The sequence below is a fragment of the Lithobates pipiens genome, unplaced genomic scaffold, assembly GCF_037356315.1.
Source record: "Lithobates pipiens isolate NorthernLeopardFrog02 unplaced genomic scaffold, aLitPip1_a1.2 Scaffold_19, whole genome shotgun sequence".
Taxonomy (NCBI): Eukaryota; Metazoa; Chordata; class Amphibia; order Anura; family Ranidae; genus Lithobates; species Lithobates pipiens.
Window position 1 is genome coordinate 156,516,494 of NW_027507764.1, and position 25,975 is coordinate 156,542,468.

General features: G+C 42.4%; 1 protein-coding gene across 2 annotated transcripts in view; it reads right to left on the bottom strand.

Moving 5' to 3' along the window:
* Window positions 1-25,975, bottom strand: part of THRB (thyroid hormone receptor beta) — a 649,445-nt gene that overhangs the window by 255,129 nt on the left and 368,341 nt on the right. For both annotated transcript variants that reach the window (XM_077491422.1, XM_077491423.1), the window contains exon 3: window positions 8,033-8,078. The gene's annotated coding sequence lies outside the window, so the exon portion shown is untranslated. The remainder of the gene's footprint in view (window positions 1-8,032; window positions 8,079-25,975) is intronic.

Consider the following 25,975-nt stretch of genomic DNA (forward strand, 5'->3'; position numbering starts at 1 on the left):
CTTGTGTCGGAGGAGGGTCAATAGGGGAGTCAGGTTCAGAGGTATATAGTCTCTCACATTGGCTGTGATTTTAACCCCCAGATAGGTGAGCGATGTCACCCAGCGCAGAGGCAGGTCCAAGTCCGCCCCTCCCTGGCCCTTGCATCGATTGGCAAGATAGATGACTTGCCCCAGTTCACCGTCAACCCAGAGAACCTGGAGAACTCATCAAAGATAGTCAGTACAGCCCGCAGTGATTTCCCAGGGTCGGCCAAGAACAGTAACATGTCATCGGCATAGAGGGCCAATGACTCCCGGATAGAACCCACTTCTATTGCCCTCACCTCCCCGGAGGATCTCAGTGCAGCAGCCAGGGGCTCCATGACCAGGGCAAATAAAAATGGGGATAATGGGCATCCCTGCCTAGTGCCCCTGCCCACATTAAAAAAATTAGATCTAGTTGACCCCATTCTAATGGCCGTCCTGGGGTTCCTATACAGCATAGCAATCCACTGCCGAAACGGCGGGCCAAACCCCAGCCTCTCCAGCACCTGAAACATATACAACCAATCGACAGAGTCAAATGCTTTCGCGATGTCAATTGACACCACGACTCTAGAGGAAGAGTCAGTTGGGGGTAGCTGCAAATGTGTGAACAGTCGTCTCAGGTTTGTGTCAGTCGATTTGCCGGGTATAAAGCCAGTCTGATCTATATTGACTAACGTTTGGATCACCTTAGCTAGTCTTGTTGCCAAGATTTTCGTTAAAATTTTTAAATCGGCATTCAACAATGCAATGGGGCGATACGACGCACAGTCCGCCGGGTCCTTCCCTGGCTTCGGCAGAAGCACCATGTAAGCCTCCAACATGGAGTCCGGCAGGGAGGCGCTCTCAAAGCATTGTTCGAATACCCAGTGTAGTCTCGTCTCCAATTGGTCCAAGTATTGTTTGTAAAAATCCGCCGGAAGGCCATCAGGCCCCGGCGCCTTGTTAGGGGGGAAGGCCAAAACCGCGTCTCGAACTTCCTGCAGCGTGAGACCCGCGTCCAACATGGCACAGTCCTCCTCTGCCAAACTAGGAAGAGGAAGCCCCGCCAGCAGCTGTTCCAACGCCACCGAGTCGTACCGCGCAATAGGGGAGTATAGAGTGGTAAAAAATTCTGTGAATTCCCGTAGTACGAGGGACGGATCCGTAACCATCCCGCCCGTCGCGTCCCTTATAGCAGGAACCAGCACAGCAGGGTGACTGTCCGCCGCCATCATAGCTAACAGCCTTCCATTTTTGTCCCCCTCAGCAAAGAGCAAGTGTGCGTTTCTATTCAAATCAGCCTTGGTCATACTAGTAATGTGAAGGGAAAGGTCTCTGCGAGCCGCCAAAAGGGCCTCGTAAGACTCCTTCGTAGGGCGTAATGCCTGTTCTTCCGCACAGCCCCTCTCCCTGCGTTTTAAGGCAGTAAATTCTTCATTATCATTCACCCTTGCCGTCTTAATGGCTGATATACACTCCCCCCTAGTGACAGCTTTGAAAGCATCCCACACCAACGCTGGCTCGGAAGTGTGAGCATTGACATCCCAGTAGGTCCCAACAGAATCCGCCAACTGTTTCGCCACCTGTTCATGTTGCAGCCATGCAGACGCCAGCCTCCAACCACCCCCAGCTAAGTTGTGTGGAAAGGATAACACTATAGACAGGGGGTTATGGTCAGAAAGACCCCCCGCCAGATAGTCAGAGTCCACTACATACTTCAGGCCACAAGCATTACTAAAGGCAAGATCAATCCTGGCAGAGGACCCATGTGTCAATGAAATATGTGAGTAGCCCCTAACATTCGGGTGTTTCCACCTCCATATTTCTACCAACCCCGCCGTGGAGGCCCACCCAATCAAATCCTGCGAACTCACTCTGCCCGGGTTGGAAGAGTCCAAGGCTGCATCCAGTATTGCATTGAAGTCTCCCAATAGAAGCAGTGGTAGGTGCAGGAATTGTGTCAACCGGATTAGTATGTCATATAAAAGCTGAACTCTGAATGGAGGGGGTACATATATATTTACCACGAGCATTTGGGTATGGTAAACCTCTATGAGCACCGCCACATACCTGCCCTCCGGGTCAGATATGACCTGATGAATCATACAAGGCAGTGATCTGCTAATAAGTATGGAAACACCTCTAGCAAATGTAGAATATGTGGCGTGTAAAGACCTTTGTAGCCAAGGCTTACGTAAGGAACGTATGCCCCCTCCATCCAGATGCGTTTCCTGTAAGAAGATAAGCTGAGGTTTATACTGTTTCAAGAATTGGAACACCGAGGCCCGTTTAAATTTATTATTAAGGCCTCTGACGTTCCAAGACACGATCTTCAATTTATCCGCCATCAATATAAAATAGGTAATAGAGAATCTCGGCACCCACTAGGAGCCCAGGCATCCCGCTCGTAATAATGGCAATTGCAACCAGTATCAATAGCGACCAAGATCTCCGATCAAACATACCCATGTGAGCTGTGACAAAAAAACTAACAACCCCACCCTCCCCTGCTATTATGCCAGAAACAAATTCCCCAACCTGAGAAAAAACAAAAACAAAAACCAAACCAGTCCGGTAAGTAGCTTTTACCCTAAAAAATAAATCAAACATCCCGTTAGAAGGTTCCAGCCGTTGCAACTAAGAGTTCGGCAGGCAAAAGATGTAATGGTCCCGTCCACTACTCGCTCCGACATCAAAATAGTGGAGAGAAAACAACAAAAAAAATACATTTTTGAATAAAAAGAAATATAGTATATTGGGGGGGAAAAAGTCACCAAAAGAAGGAAACAAAACGATGCATTGAGTGTCCACAGTGCAGCCCAGGACAAATCAAAAATCCGGGTCCCAATTTCCCATCACCCATAAAAATGGTTTTACTCACGGTCCATCTCGCGAGGCAGGAAGTTCCAGCAGTGTACAAGGGCTTGAGGAAAAACAAGGTAATGGCTTGTGTATGGCAAAAAGTGAGGATAGAAGAAAAAGAATGAAGAAAAAAAAAATAAACATAAAAATAAAATTCAAACTATGAGAGGGAAAACAGACTTCCTCAGGAAACCATAAAAGAATAAGGCTGCTCACATCACGACTTAAAGCTAGAAGGAGACTGTCCTCCCGCTGCAAATTAGGAAGGAGATACCATTTGTTGAAAAAAATCTTCGCCAGCTAGTGACCACGCTTCAGGGTAGAACATCCATCATCCCCGAGGTCTCCTGATATCCAAATAGTTGAGCTTCCAGCCCCAGACAACTCGTCAGCAAACAAGAAACGTAAACGCCACTCCGCGCCCGGAGGATCCATCATGAGAGCTCCTTATCCAGCCATTCGCATGCTTCGGAGGGGTTATCAAAAAATTTAACCCCTCCCCTGTATTGCACTCTGAGTCTACTGGGGTACAGCATGCTATATTGCACCTCTTTCTCACGAAGCCTTCTGCGCACATCATTGAAAGATTGGCGTTGCTGTTGCGTGGCCGCCGAGAAGTCTGGAAAGAGCATCACGCGCGCATTTTCATGCTTTAACTCTTTAATCTTCCTGGACTTGGCAAGGATCATGTCTCTGTCCCTGAAATTCAGGAATCTCACCAGAAAGGGCCGAGGGTGTGCTCCAGGAGGTCTTCTACCTGAGGGAACCCTGTGGGCCCTTTCTACCACGTAGGTAGGGGGTAAGTCCTCCAGCGATAATAGGGTTTTAAAGAAAGATTCAGCGAATATGACAGGTTTATCCCCCTCCGCGCCCTCTGGCAGGCCCACCACCCGAACATTATTTCTCCTTTGGCGGTCCTCGGCGTCATCTGCCCTGCGCTGTAAGGAACTCACTAGATCCCGCAGTTCACGTAGACTAGTCCCGTGGGCATGGTTAACGTCTTCCACTTCAGAGACCCTGTCTTCCACTGTGGTGAGTCTGCCCCTGATCTTATCCAGATCGTGGCGAATTAATGTGCATTCCGAGGACAACAGGTCTATGCGCCCCATGAGTTCCGATTTACTCACATTGATCGCCTCCAGGATCGGTCGTGTGATTGCCGCCGTATCCACCGCCAGCACTTGCTCCTCCGGGCCATCCATGTCTGGCCCAGCTTCCATCTTGTTCCCCTGCTGTGCCGCCTGTTGCACTTTCGCGCCCTCCCGCTGATCCAAGTCCAGCGCAGGCAAGATGGCGTGGGCGGAGTCCCGCTCCCGCTCCCGCACGGAGCGCGAGGACCGCGAGTCTTTCGGCGGCTTCTGGTGCTTCTTGGAGGCTGAAAAGGGCATCGTTCCACTCCTCTCACCTTTCCCCAAACAGTGGTGAGCAATAGGATGGAGTCAGTACACTCCAACAGCGCGGATAAGGTCAGGATTCACGGAGCTATGCAGAGACGCGTGCTGCCTCGTTCACATCCGGCCACGCCCCCCTAGCCACTCCCAATATTTAAGTGCAATTTAAGCCATGGCCAAAATTCACGCGGCAAATTTTTTCCTTTAGTCAATGCCTAAAGCCCACTTTTTATCTTGCACATGGATTTCATGATTTGCCCCTGGGCTAAGCCCACTAATCTCCAACTATTACTGCATCACCCCTGGATATGACAGCTACATAGATAAGCTAAGGAAACACCATTATTTAGTTGATGCTGTCAGCCCCAAAATGTAGTTAAAGTGATTGTAAAATCTTGTAACAAACATGTTATACTTACCTCCTCTGTGTAATGGTTTTGCAGTGGATCTTCCTTTTCTCGAGTCCCTCTTTGACTCCTGCCTCCTCCCTCCTGTCCAGTGCCCCCACAGCAAGCAGCTTGCTATGGGGGCATCTGGGCCGAGTCAAAGCTACCTGTGTCCATTAAGACAAGGAGCCCTGGTTCAATTGGCTAACTGACTTTGATTGACATAAGCTGGAGCCGATGGCACCGCTGCTGTGTCTCAGCCAATCAGGAGGAGGGTCCCGGACGGTCGAGGAACTAGTGGACATTGCTGGATAGAGATGAGGCTCAGGTAAGTATTACGGGGCTGAGGGTGGCTGCTGTATGCAGAATTTTTTTTTATCTTAATGCATAGAATGATAAAAAACCTTCTGACTTTACAACCACTTTAAATGCACTGAACAAATGTCAAAATAAAAAAAAATAAAAAACATGTGGATGGCATTACTGTCAATGACCAAAAAAAAGCTATTAACGAATAACTGTCCCCGAGCCATAAAATGATTGCCGTGTCTTCTATAGAACAATGGAACTGAAGTACTGAAGTGAGCCTAACTTTATGCCAAAAAGGGAACTTGTGTTCATTCCACTGTCCCTGATAACGAATAATAATATGTCCCTGAGCAATGGAACACATAATACATCAAGGTTCAAAAAAAGATAATGCATACTACACAACAACAACTCTTCCGCCACTTCAACAGAATGAATGAATTGAAGTGAACCTAACTCTGAACCTGAGTTCACTTCACTCCAATAATTCTAAATCCTGCAGGAGCATGAAAGATACGATTTCCCCTGCTGCATATGAGTTCATGTTCGGTGCAAAGGTTCACTTTCCATATCTTTGCCTCAGTTCAGTACATTAACAAATTAACATGTTCAAAAAATTGAAAAGCTGGTACAACAAAATGCATTACAATGCGTTCTTTACAAGCTTTTTACTTTTATTAACATTATCTTAAAGTGTCACTAAACCAACATCATAAAAAAACTCAAATCAATAAATTATGCATGACTTTCTGTTCATACCCACTCAGTCAATACGAGATTCATTTTCTGTATTCTGCAAAAAGCCTGGTTGATCCTGCTCCTTTCTAGATCCCCTTTCTGTCCATGTCCCCAATTCAGCTAGGGATTTTGCAGAGCAGTGTTGGCAGCTCTGCACATGCTCAGTTTTCAGTGAGTTTCTATGCTGAGCATTTCCTCCCTATAACATCTGAGCAGCCTATGTGACTATAGAGTCACACATGTGGGTGTATACACAGTGGTAAACAACGGCCCACTCTCTCCCTCCTCCTACATGCCCACTAACCAGCTAAACACAATGGAGGAGGGATATTACATGCAGATTGATGGAGGCATCACCGTCCTCTTATTCTAAGACACAAGCTGGAGGTGGGTGACACAGACGTGACTGACAGATATCTGCCCACACCATGTTGCTGCCAAAAAATAATACATTCCTGATTTCAAATGTATATTTTTATGATAATTTAAAACCATTCATTGATTTTAATGACTTATTTTTACTCTGTATCCCAAAGGCTGTTTTTTTTTTTTTTTTTTAAAGTGACCAGCAGCAGAGGACTAGAAGCTCCTCATGCTTATGTTTCCCTGCAAAAAGGCTGGGAAAAAGCTGGGTCATGTGACAGCTGTTTATTGATTAGGAAAAAGGTACTTTGCTTTTTTTAATTAAAATAATTACATTGCCATCATTCATATACAGAAATAGAAATGACAATGTAAATTAAACAGTGTGTGTTTAGTATAACTTTAATAATACAGTACAGGACACAGGTGGATATTCATTGATCCTGGGTTATAGACTGCTATGTTTAGGTGATTGGACACTGGGTGTACCATTATAACCCCACCCCACTCCGTGAGATCTCAGTTTTTTCCTAGTGTCCTGTAAGTGATGGACCTTTTCTCCTTTTGGAGATGTTTCTATATTTAACCACTTAAGCCCCGGACCAATTTGCAGCCAAAGGACCAAGCCCCTTTTTGCGATTCGGCACTGCGTCGCTTTAACTGACAATTGCGCGGTCGTGCGACGTGGCTCCCAAACAAAATTTGCGTCCTTTTTCCCCCACAAATAGAGCTTTCTTTTGGTGGTATTTGATCACCTCTGCGGTTTTTATTTTTTCTGCTATTAACAAAAATAGAGCGACAATTTTGAAAAAAATGCAATATTATTTTACTTTTTGCTATAATAAATATCCCCAAAAAATATATAAAAAAACATTTTTTACCTCAGTTTAGGCCGATACGTATTCTTCTACATATTTTTGGTAAAAAAAAAAATAGCGATTATTGATAGTTTTAAAACATTTTTATTAATTTTTTTTTTTACTAGTAATGGCGGCGATCAGTGATTTTTATTGTGACTGCGACATTATGGCAGACACATCGGACATTTTTGACACATTTTTGGGACCATTGTCATTTATACAGCAATCAGTGCTATTTAAATGCACTGATTCCTGTGTAAATGACACTGGCAGTGAAGGAGTTAACCACTAGGGGGCAGTGTAGGGGTTATGTATGACGTTATGTGTTTTTTTATTGTAAGGGGGCGTGGCCTGGCATGTGACATCACTGATCGTCTTTCCCTATATCAGGGAACAGACGATTGGTGACAGCCACAGTAGGAAGCACCGGGAGAGGTTTGTTTATACTTACCTCTCCTCGTTCTTCAGCTCTGTGACCCGATCGCAGGACACCAGCGGCGATTGGGTCCGCTGGTCCCGCGGCCACGGTCACAGAGCTCAGGACCGGGTTGGGAGCACGCCGCCGCTGGCGCGCTCCCGACCCACGGCTGGGCACGTAAAGAGCAACGTACGGGTACGTGCTGGTGCCCAGCCGTGCCATTCTGCCAACGTACAATGGCGCAAAGTGGTTAAACTAGTTCATATGCTCATTTATGCACATTGCGCTGTAAAAAAAAAAAGAATGTTATACTTTTTTAAGGGCACTGCAACATAACAGAGTTCACAAGTTTCATTGGAGTACTTTGCTTTTTACTGTAGATGCATTCGGAATGCAATCAGAATTTATATGGTGTGAACATACACTAAATAATAAAAGTTGAAACCTGAGTGGCCCCTCTGGGTACTGTTTTGTTCCCTTTTAGTCATGTTTTTATAAATGGGACCCTCATTGGACTATTATTGATTGTAAGTATCGGAAAAGTCTTAACCATCATGCTCATACAGCTTTACATGAAAGACATTTATTTTTGTTAGTATGTATTTTAAAACCACAACCTGCTACTCATATCTGACCTAAGATGCATTATTTTTACTTAATAAACTGTAAAAATTGTTAGTTCTGGTAATTAAAATGTACCTCATTGGAAATATGATGTGATCTTCTTTGACTAGCGACGTGTAACCTGCAAATCAGAATAAAACAGTGATCAGAATGTTACAGGTCCCATTAAGAGTATTAAAATTCATGAAGAATATAGAATACAGAATGTTTCCATTATTATGGAAATAATCTCACAGTACATTGTCTACAGATAATAAATGAGAAATAATATATTTACACATGCACTTCACTAGCAAGGGAACAAAAAAAAAAAAATTTAGCAAACACGCTCAGGCTGTGAAGAATATATTTTAAGGTTGCCGAGTTCTCGCAAGGTAGGACAAGTACACATTAATCACGGAAGCTTATAGGCTGCATGGTTTTAAAGCTGCCAAGTTACATTCAGAAAGATTTAAATGTCACTCAAAATGCTGACTTAAAAATAAAAAAAAACTGTCTACCCTTAGAACCAGAAGCACTCTTCAAAATGCAAATGCGGTACATACAACCTATTCTCTTCCTAGAGTACAATCAAAGTCACTTAGCTAATCAGGGGAGAGAGGGGGACAAGGCCGGGTTGGGAGTCCGTGTCTGAATGGACATACGGAGCTGTGACTCACCTCGGGTGCCCCCATAACAAGCTGCTTGCTGTGGGGGCACTCAACAGGAGGGAGGAGCCAGGAGCAGGGGAGGGGGACCCGAGAAGAGGAGGATCTGGGCTACTCTGTGCAAAACCAACTGCACAGAGGAGGTAACTATAACATGTTAGTGATTTAAAAAAAAAACAGACTTTACAATCACTTAAAGCCCCTATGATCAAGGCATATTCAAAATAACATATAGTACAGAATAAAACAAGGTTAAACGATTAAATAAACAATGAACAAAAGTCTCTATACATTCTATAGATTCACTTATCAAGGGACTAAACTCACTCGATTACATAGGAGTTTAAAAGAGGAGTGAGGGTTTAAAAAACAAAAGCATACATACTCACTTTAGTGGCTGCAGCATCGTTCTGATGTTGCTGCTGTCCCCTGCCAGCTCTATACCGAGAACTGAGAGATCAAACACCACTAATCGCTCAGTTCTTGGGTCCACATTGAGCACAGAGTGGTGGCTGTCAGTTACTGCTCTATATTCTGCCCCTTCAGCAGTCACTGCTCTATATTTTGCACCTTCAGTGCTCATTGGAGCACCAGGCTGTGGAGGGAGTGGGAGCAGCTGGCTCAGGCTCTAAGTGGTGCACTGAGAGGCTGAGTCAGCTGCTGTTCAGGCATCTGGATGGGTCCCGACATTATTGTCTGGATTCCTGAAAAGCTTGGACCCGGTCTGTGATTTCAGCCAACTGCAGGCTTTAGACTGCGGTCAGCTGAATCTGGGTCACAGGAGTGCAGGACTAAGTGCACTCCTGTGATCCATAGGAGAAGTATGACCAAAAGAGCTTTAACCATGCATCTCCTTTAAACCCTCTCTGTATATACCTTTCTATAGAGATTTAGAGATTTAGATATATCAATATAGCCCTACACCACACAATGTATCAAATTATAGTATACAGTATTTGTTATCCTTTTAGTCAGCTTGCTTGTGTTTTAGCCTCTATAAATAAATTAGTTTTTTAATACTATATAATGGTCCCAATAACCTTCTCACGTCCCCAGCCCTCAAAAAACTCTCATATTTCTTCTTAAAATGATAGTTTGTGATGCCTAAGGGCACTCAAGATCTCCCATATGTCCAGAGTGTCATCAAGGAGGCCCTACTGATCAATGGGGAGCATCCTGCCCCATTTATAGTCCCCAAGATGGCCTGTAGTGTCATCAGATAGTGGACCTTCACCTCTGGATCTGCTGGTCTGTTATACTTTTTGCCCTGTATTCTAGGAACATAAATTCACCTGGGGTTAAATATAAGGTGTTAGAATACATTTAAAGAATGGAATGTAGATAGAAGGGGATCAGTAATATTTTAGGTGCCCCCTTTTTGCTTTGGAAGGGGAAGTGGTCCTTGACAGCCAGAGGCTATACTTTTTGCATTTTATCTCCTTAGATTGTTCAGATTGGATGTTAGTTATCTCCTTGAAGGGCTCCAGATACTTTCACTCAGCACATGTTGATGCAATATTTTAAATTGATACCGTTTTGGATTATTTAATTATTGATTTTTCTAGCCTTTTTTGATGTTTAGACGAGTAACCTTTTATTCCCCATTGTCAACTCCTGAAGAAGTGGATTTTCATCCACGAAATGCATTGAGCTACAGAATTATAGGTGATTTTGTCCACCAAACAGTTAAAAAAAATGTATGATATTTAACAAAATATGGAGTGTTTCTGTATTTGAATTGTTTTTAAAAATTACTGGAAGACTTTTAATGGTTGTGATATTGGAGTACGGTGTAAGTTGTGCCTCAAAAATCCCGCCATAGATGTTTGTACCCTGGGTCTGGTACATCTTTTGGCCATGTTTACAGTAATGAAAACATTGATAGGCTTGCTTCTGTTTCACGTATGTAAGGCCATCCTTTCAAAATGGAAGTCTCTGCAGCACTTAGTTAATGCAGCAATCCCATTATATAAGTTTACTTACGAAGCGAGGGGTTGCCCCCAAAGATTCTCAAAGGTCTGGGGTATTGGGATAGCCTCTACTGACATGGTCACATCTAATGATACACCAGATTAGTTCAGGGCTGCTGTTATTTTCCTGTTGGAAGTTTTGTCATTTCATCTATGACATTTTCCCCCTTTTTTTTACTCTCTTATTACAAAAAATGCACTGCACATTGGAGGGTAATGGTTGCCTTGAATTAGGTTGTTATTGTATGTTGTTTTTGTTGTTACCTAAGCCTGGGTATGCCCAATAGGTTTTGTTTTGTGCTATACACTTACATTTTTAATAAAGAGAATAAAAATAAAAATCCCACCATAAAAAGTTTTGTAGTTTATTTGAATTTCAAATTTAAAAAATTCAATTTTTAATCTCTTATCGTTGACAGTTCCATCTAGAGGTCTTAATGCAGTATTTTCCTGCTTGAGATATTTCAGGAAAATATTAATATTATGGCTACTAGATGGAGCTGACGATCCTAAGACATACACATATTAGCCCTTGTACACACGGTCGGACATTCTGATGGAAAATGTCCGATCGGACCATACTATCGGATAATCCGACCGTGTGTGGGCTACATCAGACTTTTTCCATCGGAATGTCCGACCAGCAAAGTTTGAGAGCTGGATATAAAATTTTCCAACAACATGATCCGATCGGACAAGAGAATTCTGATCGGACAAAGTGCCACGCACGATCAGATCAAATTACGAGACCAAAGCTATTGGCTACTAGCCTGAACATAGTCCCGTCTTAACGAGCGAACGTCATCACGTTTCGAATGATCAGATTTTCCGACAACTTTGTCCGACCGTGTGTATGCAACATCAGTTTCAGACAAAATCCACCTGAAAAAATCCGGCGGATTTTGTGGTCAGAATGTCTACGGGGGCTTAGACACTTTACAGGGATTATTCACACAGCAACCTTTTTGTTATAAAGAACCCCTTATTTCAGGCTCTGACAATCACAAATTTGCACATCTAATTTTTTACAGTCATCTTTGTTCTATGTTTGATCATTTTACATTATTCTATTTACCCCTTTTTTTTTTTGCTTGGTTTTCGCAAATAGAAACAAGCAAATAGCTTTCCTATCCTCATATTCATGTGATTTGATTTATATATAAAACTGTTTGATGTGTGTTGTTGTTAACATCAGACCTTTTAATCTCTGGATTCCAAAATAAATAAATCTGGTTTCCTAAGGAAAGCTAAGCCTAAAATATTTAAATATTTCTACACTTCAAATTGACTGTCACAGCTTCAAAGGCAAATTGTGTTTGCAGCATTTTATGACTGAAGACAAAAGGAATTATTTTAGGAGATAATTAAAACCAACACAATTATATCTGTGGCAAAGTTCGCCAACCAATGGGCGTGCAAGTGTTCTCACACCACAGCAGTTGCCAGCGAAATGATGCAGCTACTGTAGGGGAGCCTTGTACTTTTTTCCCTTCAGTGGTTTTTGTAGCACATCAACAAAAAAGGCAACTGCTGGTGGAATCATAATAGTAACTTAGTTAACACAAACTGGATATTGAAGGTAGAAAGTTGCTCTGGTAAAAAAGAAAAAAATAATTTGCAAGCAGGCACTAGGAAATGCCTTTTTCACAACAAACTGCATTTTAACACACAAATACATTTATTTTACCAATGCAAACTCATGCTGAAAGCATAGTAATTGGTGTGTGATGGTAGAAAGGTTTTCTTATCAATTGTTAGAATTTCACTGAAAAGTGGCATTGGCTAGGCGAACTAGGCAGACGCTGACTTTCTCATTAGCCTGACCGGAAAACACCAGGGGCCTACACAAGGCTGGGGAACTGAATGAATCTCCAGAGAAAGCAGCAGCTGTGGAGGACATCCATCATGGCTGCTGCAGAGGAGGTCAGCAGCAGCTCAGAATGCTAGGAGGGGCATGAGGACAGCTGGGGAGGCAGAGGAGGCGGGCATGAGGACAGCGGAGAAGGCACGCATGAGAACAGCTGGGGAGGAGGGCAGCATGTCTCTGCCCCAGTGAGTCTGCTCTCTGATCCTGTTGTAGTCACCCACGTGGCAAGCCTAACATAAAATGTCCCTACCAAGTGATATTTTTGTCATGAAAGTACATCTATCATTAAAAATAACATTTTACCCACATCAACAAAATAAAAAGCCAGCATTACCAAATCACGGTATCATTTCAATAATAAAAAAAAAATATTTTTCTTGTCATAAATAAATAATTAAAAAACAACAGCTGCTACCCAGTTCACAGCCTAGGCAGCCTAGACCACATGGTCTCTGGCTTCCAACTATTATTCACTTATGCTTGGGGGATAGAGTTGCAATCATACAATATTTTAAAAGTGTACTTATAGGTGTTGAAACCCCCCCCCCCCCCCACAAATAAAAATGCTCTCACTGTTTATGTGCAAAGGTATAGTAAACCTCATTGAATTGTCCTAAATAGTGTTGTTTCTTTTTAGAGGGACTCAAGGGTCCACTAACTTCTACTTCTTACTTTCTTCCTGGGCACTAAGTGAGAGTCTACCAACTAATGTCACATACAAAATCCCAGTATAATAATAAATATAAAAACCGCCAAGAAAATCTGTTGGACAATTAAGTAGACAGGAAAGGACACTGGGGGAGTTCTCTAAACAAACAGTGCACAGAGCACTTTATTTGTGGTAATGATTATATAGCTATATATTATATACAGACACAGTGCCGTAAAAACGAAATCCTACCCCTTAATATTGTCTACATTTTGTCATGTTACAACCAAAAACGTAAATGTATTTTATTGGGATGTTATGTGATAGACCAACACAAAGTGACACATAATTGTGAAGTGGAAATGGATTTTTTTTACAAATAAATATCTGAAAAGGGTGGCGTGCATTTGTATTCAGCCCCCATAAATCTGATACCCCCTAACTAAAATCTAGTGGAACCAATTGCCTTCACATGTCACCTAATTAGTAAATAAAGTCCACCTGTTTGTAATTTAATCTCAGCATAAATACAGTTGTTCTGTGAAGCCCTCAGAGGTTTTTTAGAGAACCTTAGTGAACAAACAGCATCATGAAGACCAAGGAATACATCAGACAGTTCAGGGATAAAGTTGTTGAGAAATTTAAAGCAGGGTTAGGTTATAAAAAAAATATCCCAAGCTCTGAATGTCTCACGGAGCACTGTTCAATTCATCATCTGAAAATGGAAAGAGTATGGCCCAACTGCAAGCATACCAAGACATGGCCACCCACCTAAACTGACAGGCTGGGCAAGGAGAGCATTAATCAGAGAAGCAGCCAAGAGGTCCATGGTAACACTGGAGGAGCTGCAGAGATCCACAGCTCAGGTGGGAGAATCTGTCCACAGGACAACTATTATGCCACGTACACACGATCGGAATTCTCGGCGGAAAAAGCTCTGATGGTTTTCCCGACGGAATTCCGACGGAATTTGTCTCAAGCTGTCTTGCCTACACACGGTCACATCAAATTCCGATTTTATATCGCGGTGACGTACAACACGTACGATGGGACTAGAAAAAGGAAGTTCAATAGCCAGTAGCCAATAGCTTCTGTCTCGTAGTTGGATCTGAGCATGCATGATTTTTGGCGTGTCTGAATTGCATACACACAATCGGAATTACCGATAGAAAGTTTTTCCATCAGGAAAATTGAGAACATGCTATAAACTTTTGTCTGGCGGAAATTCGGACAGCTAAATTCCGATGGAGCCTACACACGGTCGCATTTTCCGATGAAAAGCTCTCATCAGTCTTTTTCTGTCCGGAATTCCGATCGTGTGTACGCGCCATTAGTCATGCACTCCACTAATCTGGCCTTGATGGAAGAGTGGCAAGAAGAAAACCATTTTTGAAAGAAAGCCATAAGAAGTTCAGTTTGAAGTGTGTGAGAAGCCACGTGGGGGACACAGCAAACATGTGGAAGAAGGTGCTCTGGTCAGATGAGACAAAATTGAACTTTTTGGCCTAAAAGCAAAACGCTATGTGTGGCAGAAAACTAACACTGCACATCACCCTGAACACACCATCCCCAGAGTAAAACATGGTGGGGACAGCATCATGTTGTGGGGATGCTTTACTTCTGCAGGGACAGGGAAGCTGGTCAGAGTTGATGGGAAGATGGATGGAGCCAAATACAGGGAAATCTTATAAGAAAACCTGTCTGCAGGAGACTTGAGACTGGGGCAGATGTTTACCTTTCAACAGGGCAAAGACCATAAACATACAGCCAGAGTTACAATGGAATTGTTTAGATAAAAGCATATTCTTGTGTTAGAATGGCCCAGTCAAAGTCCAGACCTAAATCCAATTAAGAATCTGTGGCAAGATTTTGCTGTTCACAGATGCTCTTTATCCAATCTGACAAAGCTTGAGCTAGTTTGCAAAGAAGAAAGGGAAAAATGTAATTCTCTAGATGTGCAAAGCTGGCAGAGACATACCCAAAAAGACATTTTGGACATTTTCACTTAGGGGTGTACTCTTGCTGCCAGCAGTTTAGACATTAATAGCTGTGTGTTGAGTTATTTTGAGGGGACAGCAAATGTACACTGTTATACAAGCTGTACACTCACTACTTTACATTGTAGCAAAGAGTAATTTCTTCAGTGTTGTCGCATGAAAAGATAGAATAAAACATTTACAAAAATGTGAGGGGTGTACCCACTTTTTTGAGATACTGTATAAGCAAATGAAATGGTCAAGCTGGGTGATAGTCAAGTCCCGCATATGGCCAGTTTAAGTTGATAACTTGGTTTTCTCCATGCATATATTGTAGAACTAAAGCGGGGGAAAAGTTGGAGAAAAACGCTTTTCTTAGCCATGGATTGGCTTACGAGACTTTAAGAGATGATTTACGCCTCCAGCAAAATATGATATGTATTTTATTCCATCTGCAGCTGCAGTTATGTAGCTGTCTCATAATAACTGTACTTGTCATTGGAAGATGAATATGTTAATAGAGCTGAGGGTTAAAGTGACCAAACCAAAATAAATCCATTTGCATTTGCAGCTATTTTCCCATGCTTGAGGGGCATTTATACATTTTCCATTACATCATTTTTAAACTGCTGAGATCCAAGATCAAAAAGGGCCATTCAGTTTTGTACATATATGCCAAATATACATTGAGCTATAATGAACTGTCTGTGTTCTTGTTACTTGGAATAATACATCTGTATTGCATAACATAAATCTACAAAACTTCTGCGACTAACTTCCATTGTCATAGGGATACATTTAAATATTTTTTGTGTTGCCACTTTTGCTGCTTCGTATGTCATAGTTTAGGTCTTTTTCAGAAACAGTTCCCTAAATGTTGCGATTATGATGGCGTTTAAGCTTCCAGTTCTATCTCTGGGTAATCAGCAGCGTTCATATACTATCTAGTAGGGGACTGCTAGTTATGCTAGGACTGCTAGGACTGCTAGATATGGAGACACCAAGTGAATGTGGTCTGTCAATGGAAGTCTGTCATGTAACCTAGAGATTGAGCCTCACAAGGGTTAGCCAATCAATGCCAAAACCCCATCAAGGCTAGGTTATTGTGTCTTAAAGTGATTCTAAAGGCTTTTTTGTTTTGTTTTTTACATAATAAATGTTATACTTACCTACTCTTTGCAATGGTTTTGCACAGAGCAGCCCGGATCCTCTTCTTTTTGGGTCCCCTGCTGGCAGTCCTGGCTCCTCCCACTGTCGAGTGCCCCAAATAGCAAGCCTCTTGCTATGGAGGCATTGTCCATTCACACATGGAAGCGTGATTTGGCCCGCTCTCTTCTTATTGGCTCACTGGCTGTGATTAAAAATGGCTCCTGCTGCTGTGTGAGCCAATCAGGGAAGAGAGACATGGGAGAGCTGATGCTCTCATGCACATCGCTGGATCGAGATGGGGCTCAGGTAAGTAGTAGAAGGTTTCCCCTAATGCATAGAATGCATTAAGGTAAAAAACCTTCTGCTTTTAGAACCACTTTAAGCAAGGCCTTGGACCAGGTCAAAACTAAGGACCCTAGAGATCAGAGTCAGAAGGCTTATGACTAAAAGAAAAACTGATATCATGATCAGGCCAACACTCAAATTCAAGAATCACAGGAACACTGGCTGGGAAATCTAGAAACAATACACAATGAACCAGCAAACCCTAGAGGAAGAAGGTGTCATTAGAAAGCCCTTGATACTTCCCAGGGGAGACACAAACTGGGAAGTCAAGAGTAAAGAGCCATGAGTATTAGCAGGCTAAATAGCATAACAGTTACAAGAGTGAACATGAACAGATGGTCAATCAGCATTCTTTGATCGAGCAGGTAGGCATAAACACATAGGACTGTATTAATAAAAAAATTAAAAAGATGTTTTCATCCTATCTCAACTTTTGCTTACTTCAAACCTCAAAAGGGTTCATTTAGAAAATTATACTTTCCACTACAACTGATTGGGCATTTTACACCAGGGCAAAAATTGCACTTAAAGTGTATATCTACATTTCTATGATATTCCATCTCCGATCCCTAACTCATAAATTTTAGAGTAACTAAGTCCTTTAAAAAAAAAAAAGTCTGCAGCAATAAACATTTAACTGCCCCCCTGCCTGTGCCTCTGAACTTCTTTGAATATCCAAGCTTTCGAGGAACAATGTAGAATCCTGGAAGCCCTATATGCTGGCATCCCCATTGCCTGGTGGTGTTTTCAATGCTACTTCATATATCACTGCAGGGCCCAAGGACTGATGGACAAAAACCACAGAGTGCAACACGGGACCAGGCATGCCACACAACTGAAGATCTTTCAGCAAGGTTAGAGTTAGGATATATAAAAGGGCTTGGATTAGTTAACTGAAAAAAGTACATTTATATCTAATTGAAGCTACCCCTAAGGGGTTTAGAAGACAACTCATGCTGCGGAACTGCTAATTTTCAAAAATATATTGTACTTTTTAATTAGGCAGCAGGCCTTCTTTAACAATATAATATGGTTTAATTAGCTACAATTTTCCAAACAGATGCAAACGGCATAACTTTTGTGAACAGTTTTGTAATTTACCAAAACATGCCAATAAGCTCTGTTCAAGGCAATGAGGTTGGAGGAAAATAATCTAGTGGAATTTAAGAGTTACTTTTTCATTATAACCTGTCGCCCATGTGATTTTCTAAAACTGGCAAAAAAAAAACCAAACGTTGCTTCCTTGAAATGTAGCAACCTAAACGTGATCTGCATGTATGTATATAGAACTTCCCTAGAAATTTAATTTACTGCTTGTGAGATTGACTCAACAATTTTCCCAGACAGCTGCACTGATTTTCAAATCAAATTTCAGGCATCCTCTGAGCTTCCGTATTCCTGAGATATGATCTATGGTTCATCCTTTCCTAGAGGGATGCAGGCACTGTAGATTTTCCCATTACAGCACTAGGTTCACATTGGAGTGATGTGTCATGTGATTTGAGAGATCAAATCGCATGACAAATCACAGCCTATTGGAGGCAATGGCACTGTTCCAATCGGTGCGACACTGAGCTTGCGGCGCCGCACCAATTTGCAAAAGTAGTTCCTGCACTACTTTTGATGATTTCAGGTGCGACTTCAATAGACATCTGTGCATGAAGCCACACAAATGTCTATCAAGTAGCAGCTGAAATCGTGGTGACCTTACTACTTTGAAATTGCGCTACTTCAAGAGAAGTAGCGCGATTTCAAAGTAGCATCAATGTGCACCAGGGCTAAGACTGATCAGATGATTATAATTAGGTAGGCTCTTCTACGTACCGGTTCACACTACAGCGACTTGTCAGACCTCAAATTGCTGCACATAAGAAATTCCATTGAAGTGAATGAAAGCCATCTTAATGTACACTACTGAAGTTGCTCCGACTTCAGAAAAGGTTCCTGTACTACTTCAAGGCGACTTCTAGGCAACTTGTAACCATAGATTTCATTGGAAGTTGCCTCCAAGTCGGATCTCCATCTATATTGAAGCGACTTTACAGGAAAAAAAAAATAATTTACCTGGGTATTTCCCATGTTTACCCAGGCAACCCCCTCCCTCCCACAGAGCTGATTATTCTGTGATTGGCCACAGCCAAAGTCGCCTTTCCTGGAGGCAACTTTAAGTTGCGTTGTAAGTTGCGCAAAGTCACGCTGAAGTCACCTCCAAATTCGCTTTGCAAAGTTGTGCTGTAAGTTAGGTTGACCCTGTGTGAACTGGCACTAAGCGAAAATCAGGTTGAGGAAGGACATGGTAAGAAAACCAAAAGAGATTACGGCTACTTTCACATATGTTTTTGTCGCATTGTTGCTGCATTTCCAGTGTGTTTTGCACCTGTGAAAAAAAGGACATGTGACTCAAAAAGTGCCCCAAAATAAGCAACTTCATTTTTAACCACTTAACAACCGCCCATTCCCGATTAACGGCTTCAGGGCGGTTGTTTAACTCTAAGAGGCCGTTAATTAACGGCCTCCCAGAATTCTGCTCTCGCGCGCCCCCTGGGGCGCGCACACGAGAGCATCCGTGACCGCTGGGTCCAGTGGACCCGGCGCATCACGAATCACGGTAAACGGCCGCTCATAGCGGCCGTTTACCACGTGATCGCTCCGTCAAATGACGGAGTGATCACTTGTAAACAAGCCGGCGTCATGTTATGACGCCGGTTCCTCCCTCCCCTCTCTGTACCGATCGGTACAGCGGAGGGGGAAGAGATCGGTGTCAGCAGCGATGTGGGCTGCATCTGCAGTGCCCACATCGCTGCTCACCGAAAATTAACCCCTCAATTCCCTGCAAATACTCTGCATTACTCTGCAATTCCCTGCAAATACTCTGCATTACTCTGCAATTCCCTGCAAATACTCTGCATTACTCTGCAATTCCCTGCAAATACTCTGCATTACTCTGCAATTCCCTGCAAATACTCTGCATTACTCTGCAATTCCCTGCAAATACTCTGCATTACTCTGCAATTCCCTGCAAATACTCTGCAATGCCCTGCAAATACTCTGCAATGCCCTGCAACACTCTGCAATGCCCTGCAACACTCTGCATTGCCCTGCAACACTCTGCATTGCCCTGCAACACTCTGCATTGCCCTGCAACACTCTGCATTGCCCTGCAACACTCCGCAATGCCCTGCAACACTCCGCAATGCCCTGCAACACTCCGCAATGCCCTGCAACACTCCGCAATGCCCTGCAACACTCCGCAACGCTCTGCAATACCCTGCAACACTCTGCAACACTCTGCAACACCCGCCAATACCCTGCAACACTCTGCAATGCTCTGCAACCCCCGCAACACTCTGCAATGCTCTGCAACCCCCGCCGATACCCTGCAACACTCTGCAATGCTCTGCAACCCCCGCCGATACCCTGCAACACTCTGCAATGCTCTGCAACATCCGCCAATACCCTGCAACACTCTGCAATGCTCTGCAACACCCGCCAATACCCTGCAATGCTCTGCAACGCAGTACTCTGCAACACCATGCTCTGAGATACCCAGCCATAGTCAGTGATACCCTGCAATACCCAGCCATAGACATCTCCCGCCGCCCTCCGCCCTCCGGTGCTTCTACCGAATCGCTAATACGATCAAAGCCAGAATCTTTTTTTTTTTTCAGGCTTCCCAGCTTAGAGGTGAGATGTGGGTCTTATTGACCCCACATCTCACTGTAAAGAGGACCTGTCATGCCATATTCCTATTACAAGGGATGTTTACATTCCTTGTAATAGGAATAAAAGTGATCAAAAAAATTATTTTTGGGGAAAAAAATGTCAAACTAAAATAAATAAAGTAAAATGAACAATAAAAAAAAATGTTTTTTTAAAAGCGCCCCTGTCCCCATGTGCTCGCATGCAGAAGCGAACGCATGCGTAAGTCCCGCCCACATATGAAAACGGTGTTCAAACCACACATGTGAGGTATCGCTGCGAACGTTAGAGCGAGAGAAATAATTCTAGCCCTAGACCTCCTCTGTAACTCAAAACATATAACCAGTAAAAAAAATGTAAATCGTCGCCTATGGGGATTTTTAAGTAGCGACGTTTGCCGCCATTCCACGAGCGTGTGCAATTTTGAAGAGTGACATATTAGGTATCTATTTACTCAGTGTAACTTCATCTTTCACATTATGCAAAAATTGGGCTAACTTTACTGTGTTTTTTTTTTTTTTAAGCACAAAACTGTTTTTTTTCCAAAAAAAAGCATTCGAAAAATTACTGCGCAAATACCGTGCGAGATAAAAAGTTGCAAAGACCACCATTGTATTCTCCAGGGTGTTTGCTAAAAAAACATATATAATGTTTTGGAGTTCTATGTAATTTTCTAGCAAATAAATGATGATTTTTACATGTAGGAGAGAAATGTCAGAATTGTCCTGGGTGCTCCAGAACACCTGATGGCGCTCCATGCATGTTGGGCCTCTGTATGTGGCCACGCTGTGTAAAAGTCTCACACATGTGGTATCACCATACTCGGGAGTAATAGCAGAATGTGTTTTGGGGTGTAATTTGTGGTATGCATATGCTGTGTGTGAGAAATAACCTGATAATATGACAATTTTGTGAAAAAAAAAAAAAGTAAAAAGAATCTTGATTTTGCAAAGAATTGTGGGAAAAAATGACAACTTCAAAAAACTCATCATGCCTCTTACTAAATACCTTGGAATGTCTTCTTTCCAAAAAGGGGTCATTTGGGGGGTATTTGTACTTTTCTGGCATGTTGGGGTCTCAAGAATTGAAATAGGCCGTCAGTACTTCAGGTGTGATCAATTTTCAGATATTGGCACCATAGCTTGTGGACTCTATAACTTTCACAAAGACCAAATAATATCCACCAATTTGTACTTATTTTTACCAAAGATATGTAGTAGTATAAATTTTGGCCAAAATTTATGAAGAAAAAATTACTAATCTGCTAAATTTTCTAACAGAAACAAAGAAAAATTCGTTTTTTTACAGAATTTTCTGTATTTTTTCTTTTATAGCACAAAAAATAAAAAACCCAGCGGTGATTAAATACCACCAAAAGAAAGCTCTATTTGTTTGAAAAAAAGGACAAAAATTTCATATAGGTCCAGTGTTGCATGACTGAGTAATTGTCATTCAAAATGCGAGAGCACCGAAAGCTGAAAATTGGTCTGGTTATTAAGGGTGTTTAAGTGCCCAGTGGTCAAGTGGTTAAAGCCTTTTTCTAAGTATTTTCAATTAATTTCAATGGAAAGGTGCATTTTGTCTGTTTTTTTAAATTATTTTTTACAGCACCAAACATGCAACAAAAATGCAGCATGCAGGACTAAAAAAAGGAACTAACCCGCAACTGACTAGTGCAGAGCTCCATAGAATTGAATGGTCATGCATTTTACTTTTGTTTTTGGTAAGGCAAAAACTGATCAGTATGAAAAAGGGCCCTACTTTAGAAAAGAAGGCATGAGCAGGTCCCTAAAGCCTGGTTCAACAGAAACCATCCAACATCTGGCCCAACTTTTCTGACAGAAGCTGATCGAATGGGAATGCTCGAAAACCAGCATCCGATCGGCATCTGGTCAGCGCTGGCAGCTAATGGCTGTGTTCTGGCAGGGGGGCAGTCCCCTTGTCAGGACACAATAGCTCATTGGGATAATCGTTCTACTAGCATTGCATAGTTAGTACAGCGAGCTCCTCCTACGTTCCCATGTTCCTCAGTTGTTGTTTTTTTTGGTCAGCCCGTTGTGTTGAATGAAAAAAAAATTGATAGGCTTACAGAGGACTGTTTTTTTCTCTGAACAAAACTAGACTTACGTTTTAAAGCACTGTGGACACAAACATTATAAGAATGCCATGCTCTCCATGATATTGGGACCAAGATGTTTACCCTAAAAATTCACTCCTCACCACACTATTAAAATGTGTATTGCAGCATCCAGCTGTGTTGGACAGAAAGAGTATGACGGAGAGAAAAGAACTGGCATTGGAAAGAGACTTAGCCTGTTCTTCTCTACGCCTAAAACTGGAATTGAGCTCTAAACTTCATATGTGTTCAGAAGTGATCATTAGAGATGTTTCCTACAGTGAAATACTGACTGCAATATTATTTGTTCCTCGTACCTGTCGAGGAAAAATGTTTCCATCTATGCATCAGCTTAATATTTCATTTGGCAGATTTATCCAGTGCTTACTTTCAACTTTGTACATGATTGGACAAATGCCACCATGAGATCGACATCCAAGAACTACAATGGAAATATAACTACTCGTTTACAAACACAGAATTGTCTTGTTAAAAAAAAAAAGCTGGATATTTGCAAAATGAGAACAGTGTGCTGCTTACATCTGCTTAAGGCATACCGAGGTCAGGCTCCCATTTACGAGGACCAGTGCCCATTTTACTAGCTAGAATACATTCCCACAATCCTTTTTAGCAGAACCAATCCAATCTTCACAAAATTCTATTCATTAATAATGGAAAGAATATGCATCAACATGGAATTGGGGCAACCCCCTTGGACTTTTTATCCTGAAAAAAACTGGTAAAGAGAGTAGATAAAAGGCAACACAGTGCCACTTTTATTGGGTACACAATATAGCAGAAACTATGAACATAGTTATATAGGTATTTATTTCAAAATATACAAAATATGCAAATCAAACAAATAATACATGTACATGAATGTCAAACCCAAAGAAGCAATTATATCCAGGTACTGCCAGAGTCAGGCTGTGGTCAGTCCATGGAAATTACTAGCAAGAATCCCAACATGTTTTCGGAATTGTCTGTATTTATTCCTTCATCAGGGGTGATTTATATTTTGGGTGACTTTCTTCTTATGTAGGAAAATTCCCAGTATAGAGACACAAAGCAGGCTAACAATAAAAGCAATAAGAGAGCCCATGGCGGCTGGGAAATTCCACATGGAAAGAGCAGATGGACAAGCATGAGTCCCTGGATGAACCATCATCAGACATCCACAAGATGCACCTTGATGGCTGCACCAGCAAAGAAGATAGTAATGTCCTTCAACGAACTGGTGAAAACAGTCTCATCACAGCGGCAGTGCTCAAACCAAGCATTTTATTCATTAATAATGACTTCACTATTAACACAAAATACTTAAAATTCACAATGAATAAAGTTGAAGCTTCGGACACCCCAGGGTATGGAGGTATTTTCTACATAAGTAATACTCTAAGCATCTATGTAATTCAAAATTAAAGATATACTGAGCACCATAAAAAATTGGATTGCCAGAAGAGACAGAAATGTACAATAAAGCCTAAACTGCAATTCAAATAGATCCAATCCTAATCATTAAAATCTAATTCAAGCTTTAACATGCTGATGTAATTTCAAAATTATAATTTCTATCATATTAAATTTGAAGCTTTAATTAAAAGAATACCCAGTATCCCCGCCATATAGGTTTTTGGGGAGTCAGTTCTTGATATAAGGTGACAACTGTCTCCTGACAGGGGGGGTCTGCGCTGATAATCAGTGCATTGATTATCAGTGCAGACCCATCAGCAACTCCCACCAGTGATGCCCATCAGTGCCCCACCAGTGATGCCCACCTGCATGCCAATCAGTGCCCACATGTACCTGCATCATATGCCAATCAGTGCCCACAAAAGATGCCAAACAGTGCCTATCAGTAATGCCTGTCATTGACTCCTCATCAGTGCTGCCTATCACTGCCATCTATCAGTGCTGCCCATCAGTGCCCATCATTGCCCATCAGTGCCACCCATCAGTGCCCATTATTGCCTATCAGTGCCACCCATCAGTGCCCATCTGTGCCACCTATCAATGCAAAAATCATTTACAAAATTGTATAAGAGAAACAAAGAAAATTATTATTTTTATATGTAGCGCAAAAAGTAAACAAGCCAGAGGTGATCAAATACCACCAAAAGAAAGCTCTATATATGAGGTGAAAAAAAGGAAAAATTTCATATGGGTAGCATGACCGCGCAATTGTCTATCAAAGTGCGACAGTGCTGAAAGCTGAAAAGTGGCCTGGGCAGCAAGGGGGTAAAAGTGCCCTGTATTGAAGTTGTTAAATACTGTATTAGATGAGCATATTTTTTATTCTCATTTGCATGCATACGCTTCTACTATGGAGGCTCTCATAAATTTATCAGTTAGGACTGCAGATAGGAGCAGCTCTGCAGCTTATGCATGTATTTGCAAATGTGTGCAAGGTAAACCCCTGTTTTTAAAGAAAACTGTTCTATAGGATAATACGGTTGGTAGCAGACTGGCTGGTGATTTGAGCTGGGAATTTTCTTTGGTTTTGCTTTGCATGCATTGACCTTCCATGTGCTCCTTGCTGCTGTATTCTCATTTTCAGCCAGCAGATAGAGCTCTGGTCTGCTCTACATGTTTACCTGACTACCACATGTTTACCACTGACTATATGATTCATTTCTGCTGTGCTGGGGAATCTTGTGTCACAGAGACACCATGTATTTAACGTTAACTTTTAAAAGAAAAATCATATACTGTATACATAGTAAAAAAAACTGATTTATTTTATTAACGCACATTCATACATACACATTTTAGGGCCAATTTAGACAGGAGCCAATTAACCCACCAAAATGTCATTGGAGTGTGGGAGGAAACCGGTGTACCCAGATGAACACCAGACAAGCACAGGGAGAACATGGAAACGCCAGGCAGGTAGTTGGGATTTGAACCAACAACCCTAGTGCTGGTAGGCGGAAGTGCTAAACACTTAGCCTCTGTGATTTGTGGCTAAAGACTTATATACAGTATTTTGACTGCTTGCTGCCCGCCAGCTGTCATATGACAGCCAGGTGGCTCGGATCTCCTTCTGGGAGGGCGCCATATGACGTCCTCCCATTTAAACAGGGAATACGCGTGATTGTGCGCTCGCATCCCTGTTCCTTCAGTGGCGGCGTATCACGGAGACACCGCTCGCCACTGAGGGGGGTGAACAGCCATTGGGCATGGTTGTTTACCACGTGACTTCATCACGGCCGATTACAGGTGGTTCCGGCCCACGTTGCATATACTCGATCAGGAGCGAGCTGCGCTCGCACGTCGGTGACGGTGTGTTCCCGTGTGGACGCTGGTAAACAGCCATTGGCCGGTGGCTGTTTACCACGTGATCGCTGGGATCCTTTCACAGCTGATCACTAAATGTCAACAAACCGCAGTAACAAAATATTACCGGGTTCCCCTCCTCACACCGATTGTGTGTGAGGAGGAGATTGCGGTAACATCTTGTTACCGCCTACAGTGTACACCAACACACATTGATTGCCCCCCAATAAAGAGGACCCATCTGGGTACCTGACACCACCCATCAGAGTACTCGAGTACCAGTCACCATCCCATCAAAGTACCCAAGTACCTATCTGTAGCCCA